This window comes from Mustela nivalis (assembly GCF_964662115.1).
Source record: "Mustela nivalis genome assembly, chromosome: 16".
Lineage (NCBI taxonomy): Eukaryota > Metazoa > Chordata > Mammalia > Carnivora > Mustelidae > Mustela > Mustela nivalis.
In genome coordinates, this window is record NC_139035.1 from 2,175,381 (window position 1) to 2,188,143 (window position 12,763).

The 12,763-nt window shown below is 36.5% G+C and overlaps 1 protein-coding gene across 8 annotated transcripts in view; it reads right to left on the minus strand.

Annotated features, from left to right (window-relative positions):
- Nucleotides 1-12,763, minus strand: part of KIFAP3 (kinesin associated protein 3) — a 176,477-nt gene that overhangs the window by 149,753 nt on the left and 13,961 nt on the right. The gene's annotated exons all lie outside the window — the stretch shown is intronic.

A 12,763-nucleotide genomic window follows, 5' to 3' on the forward strand; every position in this document is an offset into this window, starting at 1 on the left:
TCCATGTAGTAACTGTCATTTTGGGGTACAATGCTCTTAATTAAACATTTCTGAAGTACATCCTGATGTTTCCAGACTTTATGTAGTTGATGGTATCATCATGATCCTTAAAAGAGAAAATAATTGCTCACAATGCATTATGCATTCATCAATATTCTAGAAAAACAAATATTCATTAATCTTTATTGCTATCAAAAGGACTTATTACAAGTTACCATTCAAGGTGGTAGCATAGGATGACTCTGAGCTCAAAATCCTCCCACAGACACATCAAATCTGTAGCTACATATGAAAACCTTTCCTCTGGGAAAGAAAACCTAAAAATTAGCTACATGACTCCTACACATTAGGTGAATGAAAAAAAAAAATCCACACCAAAGTGGGAAGGAGATGCTGAGATACAATCTCACCACAAGCCCCATTCCTGCCACAGTGACCCACAATCAGGAGAGAACTCACAAACCTGAGCTTCAGCCTGAGGAGTGAAGGGTTTAAACCCATACCTAACACAACTTTGAAGACCGGCACCTGGGAGATGAGCCCTAAAATATCCAGCACTGAAAGCCAACGGGGCTTGTGTCCATGAGATGCATGGCTACAGCAAACAGAGAAACCATTCTTAAAGGGCTTATGTGTATGGACTCACCTACCCCAGAGCCCAGGGCGGAGGCAGATGACAGGTCCCAGAATTTCTGTGAAACAGACTTATTTGCTTATCTTAAAAAGTTAACCTGTGGGGCAGGCAACTAATTTAGTATACATGTATGGGCCTAATGAAATACTTTCCAATGACAGAGGCCAGTGGGTACCATCTTTGCACTGTCCCTCTGCTTTGCTCTGGCTAACCAGTATCTCCCAAAAGGGAGCATGTAGCATGTACCATTGACTGGTGCCCTGATTTCTGCAGATGCTACCCAGGGGTCGCCTCTAGATCACTTGGCTCTGACGGTCATCAGGGCTTACACACACAGGTCCCACGGCACTGTAACAAATGCAGAAAGAGTTCTTAACTGACTACCACCCCCAGGGCACAACAGAGGGCAGAAGTTTGAGGTACCCAGTCTATCTGTAAAAGAAGTCTATTAGCTTATCTTCATAGCTGTGGCCTGAAGGACAGGCTTCTAAATAATCCTTACCAGGGACCTGGGAGGGCAGCTGTTATCTTCACATTCTCCTTCTGCTATGCTGCAGAGTGCCAGCATCCCCTGCGGAAGAGCTTGTATACTTGTCTGGTGCTCTGGTTTTTGTGGCTACCACCCAAGGCATTCCCCATGATTGCCTGGCTCTGGGGGCCAGCAAGGCTTGTGTTCATGATTTCAAAGGAATATCAGCAAAGAAACAGTTCTTAACAGGCTATCGCTCTAGTGATCAGCAAAAAGGGAGTAGAAACACCCATCTCCCAGTCTTCCCTCTGAAAGAGGTATATTGGCATACTTTAAAAGCTGTTGCCTGACTGGCTTCCAATCAGCCTGAATCTACATGCTGACTGAATTCTCCCCTTTAGGACATTGACAGGTCTTAGCACACCTTCAACTACTGAGAGTCACTAAAAGTAAAGTAGACTGCTTGTATAATCACAAAGATTTGACAGAAAAACAGGAGTTATGGCAGGGTTAAACAACAAGATTCATCTCTTAGATGAGGCACAGAGATTCAAGGAAAATTGAAGAAACAGAGGAATATGTTCCAAACAAAAGAACAAGGTAAGACCATAAGAAAAGACCTTATAAAATGGAGATAAATGCTCATTCTACCTGATAAAGAATTCAAAGTAATGGTCAATATGATGTTTACTGAGCTCAGAAGAATGGACGAAAAAAGTGAGAATTTTCAGTAGAGACAGGGAATATAAGAAAGTACCAAACAGAAGTCACAGAGCTGAAGAATAAAAATAACTGAGCTGAAAAATGCAACAGGGGGTATTCAAAAGCAGATTAGATGAAGCAGAAGAAAGGATCAGTGAATTCAAACACAGGGAAATAGAACTCACCAATCAGAGAAGGAAAAAGAAAAAAAAAAATGAAGGGACACCTGGGTGCTCAGTGGGTAAAGCATCTGCCTTCAGCTCAGGTCATGATCACAGGATCCTGGGATTGAGACCCACATCAGGCTCCCTGCTCAGCCGGGAGTCTGCTTCTCCCTCTCCCTCTGCCTTTGCAACCCCACTCATGCTTGCTCTCTCTCTCACTCTCTCAAATAAATAAATAATGTTTTTTAAAAAGTTTATAAAAAGAGAAAAGGAAGGTTATTACATAATAATAATAATGGGGTCAATCCAACAAGAGAATATAAAATCTGTAAATATTTATGCACCCAACATAGAATCACTTAACTATATAAAGAAAATATTAGCAAATACAAGGGAGAAATAAACAGCAATACAATCGTAGTAAGGGAGTTTAATACCCCACTTTCATAAATGGACAGATCATCCAGACAGAAAATCAATCAGGAAACATTGGTTTTAAAAGACACATTAGACCAGATGGTCTTAACAGACATAAACAGAACAGTCTATCCAAAAGCAACAGAATACACATGCTTCTCAAGCATACATGGAACTTTCTCTAAGACAGATCATATGTTAGGCCACAAAACAAGTTTTAATATATTTAAAAATTGAAACATATCGAGCATCTTTTCTGACCATAATAACACTAGAATCAATTAAAAGAAGAAAACAGAAAAATTCACAAATGTGTGGAGATTAAAACATGTCACTGAACAATCAATGGGTCAAAGTAAAAACAAAAGAGAACTCAAAAAATACCTTGAGACAAATGAAAATGGAAATACAACATACCAAATCAAAGGACACAGCAAACGCAGTTCAAAGAGGGAAGTTCATAGAGATAAATGTCTGCATTAAGGAAGAAGAAAGATCTCAAACAAACAAGCCAACTTTATACTTCAAGAAACTAGAAAAACAAAACAAAACAAAACGAAAACAGAGCCCAGGGGCACCTGGGTGATGCAGTTGGTTAAGCCTCTGACTCCTGGGTTTCTGCTCAGGTTGTGATCTCGGGGTCATGAGATTGAGCCTACACGTTGGGGTCTACACTCAGCTAGGAGTCCGCTGGAGATTCTCTCTCCCTCTCCTTCTGCCCCTCCCCCTGGTTTTCTCTAAAATAAATAAATCTATAAAAAAAGAAAAAGAACAAATTAATAGAAGAAAGGAAATAAAGAGCAAAGTGAAAATAAATGAAATACACCTTAAAGGGACAACAGAAAAGATAAATCAAACTATGAAATGGTTGACAAACCTTTAGCTAGATTTACCAGGAAAAAAAGAAAGAGGACTCAAATATATAAAGTCGGAAACAAAACAGGAAACATTACAATTGATAACACAGAAATACAAGGATCAAAAGCCTTAACAATTAATTATACACCAACAAATTGAACATATAAGTGGGCAAAATCCTAAAAAACATTCAACCTCCCAAGACTGAATCATAAAGAAACAGAAAATATGAAGAGACCAATTACTAGTAAGGGATTGGATCAGTAATCAAAAATGTCCCAACAAACAAAAGTCCAGACCCAATTTCACTGGTTAATGCTACCAAACATTCAAAAAATTAATACCAATCATTCTCAAACTCTTCCAAGCAATATAACACGAGGGAATATTTATGAACTGATTTTATGAAGCCAGCATTACATTAACCCCAAAACCAGACAAAGAAGCCACAAGAAAATTATAGACTAATACCTCTAAGGAACATAAATGCAGAAATCTTCAACAAAATACTAGCAAATGAAATTCAAGTTTACATTAAAAGTATCATACACCATGATCAAGTGGAATGTAAGGACGGTTCAACAAATGCAAATCAATCAATATGATATACTACATTAACAGAATGAAGTGTAAAAGTCCTATGATTATCTCCAATAGATGCAGAAACATTTGACAATATTCAACATCCATTTATGATAAAAACTGTAACCAAAATGAATATACAGGTAATGTGCCACAATGCAATAAAGACTGTATATGATAAAGACACAGTTAACATACTTAACAGTGAAAAGCTAAAAGCTTTTCCTCAAAGACCAGGAAGAAGGCAAGGATGCCCACTCTCGCCACTTCTATTCAACATAGTGCTAGAAGCGCCATCCAGAGTTATTTGTCAAGAAAAAGAAGTAACAGGCACCCAAATCTGAAAGCAAGAAGTAAAACTGTCACTATTTGCAGATGACATGATATTATTATAGAGAAAATTCTAAAGACACCACAAAAGACTGTTAGAATAAACAAATTCAAGAAAAGCTGCAGGTAACAAAAACCAATATTAAATATCAGTTGCATTTCCATACATTAATGATGAACCTCTCAAGAGCAATTAAGAAAATAATCCCATTTATAATTACAACAAAAACAATAACATATCTAGAAATAAGTTTAACCAAGAAGGTAAAAGACCTTTACACTGAAAACTCTAAGATACTGATGAAAGAAACTGAACACAATACAAATAATGAATAGATATTCTGTGCTTATGGACTGAAAGAATTAATACCAATAAAATGTCCATACCACCCAAAGAAATCTACAAATTCAACGCAATCCTGATCAAAATCCCAATGGCATTTTTTCACAGAAACTGAACAAATAATCCTAAAATGTGTATGGAACTACAAAAGACCCTGAATAACCAAAGCAATCTTGAGAAAGAGCAACAAAGCCAGAGGCATCATATTACCAAGTTTCTTTCTTTCTTTTTTTAAAGATTTTTATCTATTTATTTGACAGAGAGAAAGAAAGAGCGTGCAAGCAGGGGGAGTGGCAGAGGGAGAGGGAGAAGCAGCCTCCCCGTGGAACAGAGAGCCTGTCATGGGGCTCCATGTCTGGATCCTGGGATTATGACCGAAGCCCAAGGCAGATGCTTAACAGACTGAATCACTCACGTGCCCCACATTTTCTGGTTTCAAACTATATTACAAAGTTAGAGTAATCAAAACTGTATGGTATTTTCATAAAAAGACATATCTATCAACAGAATACAGAGCCCAGAAATAAACCCACACATTTATGGCCAACTAATTTATAACAAAGGAGACAGGAATATACAATAGAGAAAGGATTGTCTCTTCAATAAATGTTTTTTGGAAAATTGGATAGCTATATGCAAAAGAATGAAACTGGACCATTATCTTACACCATATACAAAAGTTAATTCAAAATGGATTAAAGAGTTGAATATAAGACCTAAAACCATACAACTCCTAGAAGAAAATACAGGCATTAAGCTTCTTGCCCTAGGTGTTGGCAATTTTTTTTTTATTTGATACCAAAAGCAAAGGCACGAAAACAAAAACAGATGATAAATGGGACTAAATCAAACTAAAAATATTCTGCTTAATAAAAGAAACAAAAACGAAAAGGTGACCTATTAAATGTGAGAATGTATTTGCCAATAATATATCTGATACTGGGTTAATAGCCAAAGTATATAAAGACCTCTTAGAGCTCAACAGGAAAAAAAAAAAAATCCAATCTGATTAAAAAATTAGCAGAGGATCTGAATAGGTGTTTTTCCAAAGAAGACCAAAAGGTACATGAAAAGATGCTCAAAATCTCTAGTCATCAGTGAAATGCAAATCAAAACCCCAACGAGATATCACCTGTATCTGTTAGAATGGCTATTATCAAAAAGAAAAGAAATAGCAAGGGTTGGTAAGGATGTGGAGAAAAGGGAACCCTTATACACTATTAGAGGGAATTTAAATCAATGTAGACACTATGGAAAAACTATAGAGGTTTCTTGAGAAACTGAACATAGAACCCGCAAACCCACTTCTGAGTATTCATCTGAAGCAAACAGCACTTAGTCAAAAAGACAGACAGACCTTCATGTTCACTGCAGCATCATTTACAATAGCTAATACAGAGAAGCAACCCAAGTGTCCACTGATGGATAAACAGATGAAGAAAATGTGGTGAATGTATGTGTGTACATGTGTGAAATACTGCCATTGTGACATGGATGGACTTTTATAGCATTATGCTATGTGAAATAAGTCAGAGAGAGAAACAGAAATTCTGTATGATCTCACTTTTACATGAGATCTAAGAACAAAAAAACTCAAACTCACAGACACACAGAATAGATTGGTAGCTACCAAAGGTAGGGAGTACAGGTGGGCGAAACAGGTGAAGGTGGTCAAAAGGTACAAAATAAGTCCTGGGGAACTAATGTACAGCATTGTGACTATAGTTAATAATGTTGTGCTGTATACTTGGAAATTGCTATGAAAGTAAATCTTAAAAGTTTTCATCACAAGAAAAAAATTACTGTATGGTAATAGATGTTAACTAGACTTATTGTGGTGATCATTTCACAATATGCATGAATACATATAAATCACTACGATATGCACCTGAAACTAATATGTCAATTATAGCCCAATAAACAAATTTCAAATCAATAACCTGATTTTACACCCTAAGGAACCAGAAAAAGAATAAACTAAATCCCAGGCTTGTAGAAGGTAGGAAATAGTAAAGATGGAGGGATAAAAGAAATAGAGAATAGAGGAGTGCCTGGGTGACTCAGTCAGTTAAACGTCCAACTCTTGGTTTTAGCTAAGGTCCTTATTTCAGGATCATAAGAAGCCCTGTATTGGGCTCCATGGTGAGTGTGGAGCCTGCCTAAGATTCCCTCTTGTCCTCTCCCATTACTCCTCCCCTCATGCCGTCTCTCCCTCTCTCTCTAAAACAAATCTTTTTTTAAAAATAGAGGATAAGCAAAAGAGAAAATAAAATCCAAAGTTTCTTCTTTGAAGAACCCCCCAAACTGGCAAATCTCTAGTTAAATTAAGAAAAAAGAGAGAAGACTCAAATTACTAGAACTGGAAATCAAAGTGGGATACTACTAGTGACCTTACGCAGATAAAAAGAATACTATAAATAATTGTAAGGCAACAATTAGATAACCTAGATGAAATGGATAAATTCTTAGAAATACACAAACTACATAATTAACTCATGATTTCAAAAAAAACAGAAATTCTGAATAGACCTATATAAGTAATGAGATTGAATCAGTGGTCCAAAACAACTCAACAAAGAAAAGTCCAGGATTAGACAGCTTCACTGGTGAATTCTATCATGCAAAGAAAAATTAACACTAATCCTTCTCAAACTCCTCCGAAAACTAGATAAGGATGGAATACTTCCCAACTCATTCTATGAGGTCAACATTACATCGGTTACCAAAACATCTGGTTCAACTGACACCAAAGTAAGACAAAGACACCACAAAAATAGAATATCTTTTATAAATACCCTTTATAAAGGGATAGTTCTTTTATGAATATAGACGTAAAAGTCCTCAAAATACTAGCAGAGTATCAAGCAGTATATTATAAGGATTACAAGCTATGACCAAGTAGGTTCTATCCTAGGAATGCAAGGAAGTTATACATATGAAAACCAATCAGTGTAATACACCACATTAATAAAATTAAAAAGTACATGATTATCCCAATTGATGCAGAAAAAGATTTGACAAAACCTAACACCTTTTCAAATAAAAGCATTTAATAAATTAGGAATACAAGAAAATTCAAATGATAAATTCAACTTCATTATGACAAAGGGCATTTATGAAAAACCTACAGCTAATATTTATATTAAATGGGTAAAAGAATAAAAGCTTTCCCTTAAGGAGTTAAGACAAGTATGCCCACTTTTAATGACCTCTATTCAACATAGTACTAGAAGTTCAAGCCAGAGCACTGAAGTATGGAAAAAAATTAAAGCATCCGTATTGGAAAAGAAGAATGCTATCTCTATCTGCAGATGATATGAACTCGTATGTTGAGAACTGTTAAAGCTAATAAATTCAGCAGTTACAGAATACACTATCAACACACAGAAAATCTATTGTATTTCTATACACTAGTAATGAAAATTCCAAAAAGAAAGTTCAGAAAATAATCCCACTTACAATCAAAAAGAATAAAATACTAAAGAGGCGCCTGGGAAGCACAGTCAGTTAAGCGTCCGACTCTTGGTTGGCTCTGGTTGTGATCTCATGGTCTGGAGATGGAGACCCATGTTCGGTAACATTTTCTCTCCCTCTCCCTCTGACCCTCCTGCTTGTGTGTGCGTGCGCTCTCTCTCTCCAAATAAATAAATCAATCTTTTTTTTAAAAAAAGAATAAAAATACTAATAAATTCAAGCACAGAGGTGCAGCATTTCCACAGTGAAAACTATGAAATGTTGCTGAAGAAATTGGTAAGAATTAAATAAGTGGGCAGACACCCTTTGTTCATAGATTGGATGACTTGATAGTGTTAAGATGGCAATATTCCCCAGAGTGATCTACAGATTCAATCCCAAAGGCCTCTTTTACAGAAAAAGAAAAGGAACCCCAAAATTCATATGGTAATACAAGGGACCTCTGTAGCCAAAACGATCTTGAAAATGAACAAAGTTGGAGGACATGCTTTACAATTTCAAAATATACTATAAAGTTACAGTAATCAAAACAGTGACATACTAGCATAAAACCAGATATATAGATCAATGGAATAGAAGTGAGTCAAGAAATAAGCCCTTACATCTACCATCTATTGATTTTCAACAAAGGTAGCAAGACCTTTCACTGGGGAAAGAATGATACCTTCAACAGATGGTGCCAGGACAACCAGATATCCATATGCAAAAGACTGAAATTGGGCCTTTACTTCATACTGCATAACTACCTCAAAATGGATCAAAAACATAAATTTTAGAGTTAAAATGATAAAACTCTTAGAAAACATAGAAGCAAATATTCGTGGCCTTGGATGTGACAATGGTTTCTCTTTTTTCTTTCTTTTATTTTTACATTTTAATTTCTGTACAGTTAATATACAGTTTTATGTTAGTTTCAGGGTACAATAATATAATGACTCAACAATTCTGTACATCAGCCAGTGCTCACCATAAGTGTATTCTTTAATCCCATCAGCTATTCCACCCATCCCCTCAACCACTTCCCCTCTGGTAACCAACAGTTTGTTCTCTACATTAAAGTGTTTCTCAGGGGCACCTGGGTGGTTCAGTGGGTTAAAGCCTTTGCCTTCGGCTCAGGTCATGATCCCAGGGTCCTGGGATCGAGCCCCACATGGGGCTCTCTGCTCAGCGGGGAGCCTGCTTCTCCCTCTCTCTTTGCCTGCCTCTCTGCCTACTTGCGATCTCCTGTCTGTCAAATAAATAAATAAAATCTTAAAAAAAAAAGTGTTTTGTTTCTCAGTTTGTCTCTCTCTCTCTCTTTTTTCCATTCATTTGTTGTTTCTTAAATTCCACATATGAGAAATCATATTATTTGCCTTTCTCTGACTGACTTATTTCACTTAACATAAGTCTCTCCAGATCCAACCACATTATTGCAAAAGGCAAGATTTAATTCTTTTTGATGGGTGAATATTTCAGTGTGTTTTTTGTGTGTACACAAACACACCACTTCCCCTTTGTCCATTCATCTTTTTTTTTTTTTAAGATTTATTTATTTATTTGACAGAGAGAGAGAGCGCGCACAGGTAGGCAGAGCGGCAGGCAGAGGGAGGGAGAAGCAGGCTCCCCACTGAGAAGGAAGCCTGATGCAGGGCTCAATCCCAGGACCCTGGGATCATGACCTGAGCCAAAGGCCGCCTCTTAACCGACTGAGCCACCCAGGCGCCCCATATCCATTCATCTTTTGATGGACACCGGAGCTGCTTCAATAATTTGCTTACTTATAAATAATGCTGCAATAAACACAGGTCATCTATTCCTCTAAATTAGTGTCTATATTGTTTGATCAATACGTAGTAGTGTAATTACTAGGTCACAGAGTAGTTCTATTTTTAACTTTTTGAGGAACCTCCACACTGTCTTCCATAGTGACTGCACCAGTTTGCATTCCCAAAAACAGTGCATGAGGTTCCTTTTTCTTCACATTCTGGCCAACACTGGTGGCCTGTGACTTTTATTTTAGCCATTCTGACAGATGTTAAGCGATACCTCATTGTTAGTTTTGATTTGCATTTCCCTGATGATGAGTGATGTTGAGCATCTTTTCATATGTCTTTTGGTCATCTGTATACCTTCTTTGGAGAATGTCGTCTGTTCATGCCTTCTGTCTATTTTTTAATTCAATTATTTGTTTTTTGGTGTTGAGTTGTATAACTCTTTATATATTTTGGATACTAACCCTTTTTCAGACACGTTGTTTGCAAATATGTTCTCTGATTCTGTAGGGTGTTTTTTAGTTTTGTTTTTTCCTTTGCTGTGCAGAAGCTTTTTATTTTGCTACATGCAAAAGAATGAAACTGGAACATTCTCTTACAGTATACACAAAAGTAAACTCAAAATGGATTAAGGACCTAAATGTGAGAGAGGAAACCATAAAAATCCTAGAGCTAATTATGTGGTATAAAGTAAGGGTCTAATTTAATTCCTTTAGGTGTGGATATCCAATAATTTCTCTGACATCAGCTTTAGCAACATTTTTCTAGATAGGTCTCCTGAGGCAAGGGAAACAAAAGCAGAAATTAACTATTTGGCCAATTATTTCTTAAATAATGGCATCAAAAGAAACTAAAGAAAAAATTAAATTGGACTTCATCAAAATTTAAAACTTTTGCAAAAGGATACTACAAAGAGAATGAAAACAATAACCATGGAATGAGACAAAATATTTGCAAACCACTTTTCTGGTAAGAGTCTAGTGTCTAGAACATATAAAGAACTCTTTCCTCCAAAGAAGATAGACAAAGGCCCAGAAGCACATGAAAAGATACTCCATGTCACTAGTAACTAGGGAAATGCAAATCATAATAAGATACTACTTAACATCCACTGAATGGCGATAATTTAAAAAAATAAATAACAACTATTGGTGATTCGAAAAATTGGAGCTCTCATACACTGCTGGTGGGAATGTAAAATGGTGCAGTCACTGTGAAAAAGTTTGGTAGTTCCTCACTAAGTTAAATATAGAATTAGTACATGACCCTGCAACAACTAGGGATAACCAGAGAGTGAAAAAAGGTATTGAAACAAAAACTAGTACAGGAAAGCTCAAAGCAGCTTTACTCATAATAGCCAAAAGAAACATTCTAAATGTTCATCAATAGATGAATGGTTAGTCAAAATGTGCTATATCCACACCATCAATTATCATTCAGCCTTTAAGGGGAATGAAGTACTAATGAATGCTAAAACGTAGATGAATGTTGAGAACATTATACTATATAGTAAAAAAGCTTTACACAAAGGCCATACTGATTTTGCTTATCATATATTTATAGCACTTAACATAAATACAATAATTACTTCTGATTATATATGATTTGAAGTCTGAACTCCTTGCTACATGATAAGCACCATAAAGCAGAGAAAGTACGTATCATTCACCCAATACTTTTAATCGCTCAGCTGAGTGACTGCCACATGGTAGATTTTCAAAAACTACTGAATGAACGAATGAATGAATGCCATTTACTCTTAGAATTCTACACTGGTTCCCCACTGCTTTTACAATTCTCAACTGTTTACTATGGCTCCTAATTCCTATAAGATTTGGCCCATTTTTCTTTGTAGCTTTATTTTCACATCATTTAATCACTACTTAGTGAGTACTTATGTTTGTTCCAGGCACTGTGCTGTGTGCTGAAGACAGAATGACAAGTAAGATACATAGCTCCTGAGCCTTTTGGAGCTTATAGACGAGGAGAAAAGACAAACAATAACAAGATATGAGTAAGGGTGGGTAAAGACAAGGTATTTGGTATCATGAGTACCAGCAGGTATAGTGACCTGGGTTGTGGATTGTGGAATGAGAAAACGGAAGCTCAGGAAAGACTTTTTGGAAAAAATGACATTTAAGCAAAAATAGGAAAAATGAGGAGTTAGCTAGGTGAATAATAGGGCAAGTTCCAGACAATGAGAAGGGCATTTGAAACCTAACACTGCAACACAGAGATCTAAAAGAAGTTCTTTCCGTAAGGCTCAGGTATGAAATTATTGGGGGTGGGAGGGAAGCAGAGAGACAGAAAGCTGAAAAGGCAGGTGTTCTAACTCTAAAAGCAATGGAAAGCCATTGGAGAGTTTTTTAAAAGGAGGCTAAAAAATCCCCAAATCACAAATAATTGTCTATATTTGTGTATCATCTGATTGAGGACATGCACTATGCCTATTTAATCATTTCCCCCAGTAACCAGAATAACAGTAGGCATATACTAGGTATTTTGTAAGTGTTCATTAAGTGCTACTGAATCAAAGCTGGTAGCAGAAGAAATGAAACCGGATTCCATTCTACAGCCTACTACACACTTAAATATAAAGATCTTCGACAGTCCTCAGTAAAACCACAATAAAACTCCTGAAACCAACTAATTCCAATTAGACTGAATCTATTTGATTGAAAATAGGTTGCTTTCCTGTTAAACATGAAATCTAAAAGTAAAAATATTACAAAAGGAACAGATGTAATCATTGTCTAAGAACCAATAATGAAAATGGTTTTGCTAGACATCGGAAGCCATCAGGCCTGTAAGGTTGGAGGTCAGCAACAGCAGCGCACACTTATCATTCCTACTGTCAGAATTACATAAAACTGAAGAGAGCCTGTTTCAACCTTTCCAAATTCTGACCTTATTTTACTTCAAACACCACCGTGACTGGTTGATTTCTCTAACTCTACATGACTGTAAACATAAGGAACAGGTTGAGACTTATGCCTAAGGGTCCGGACGGGTCCAAGAATCCCAACAAAAATCTAC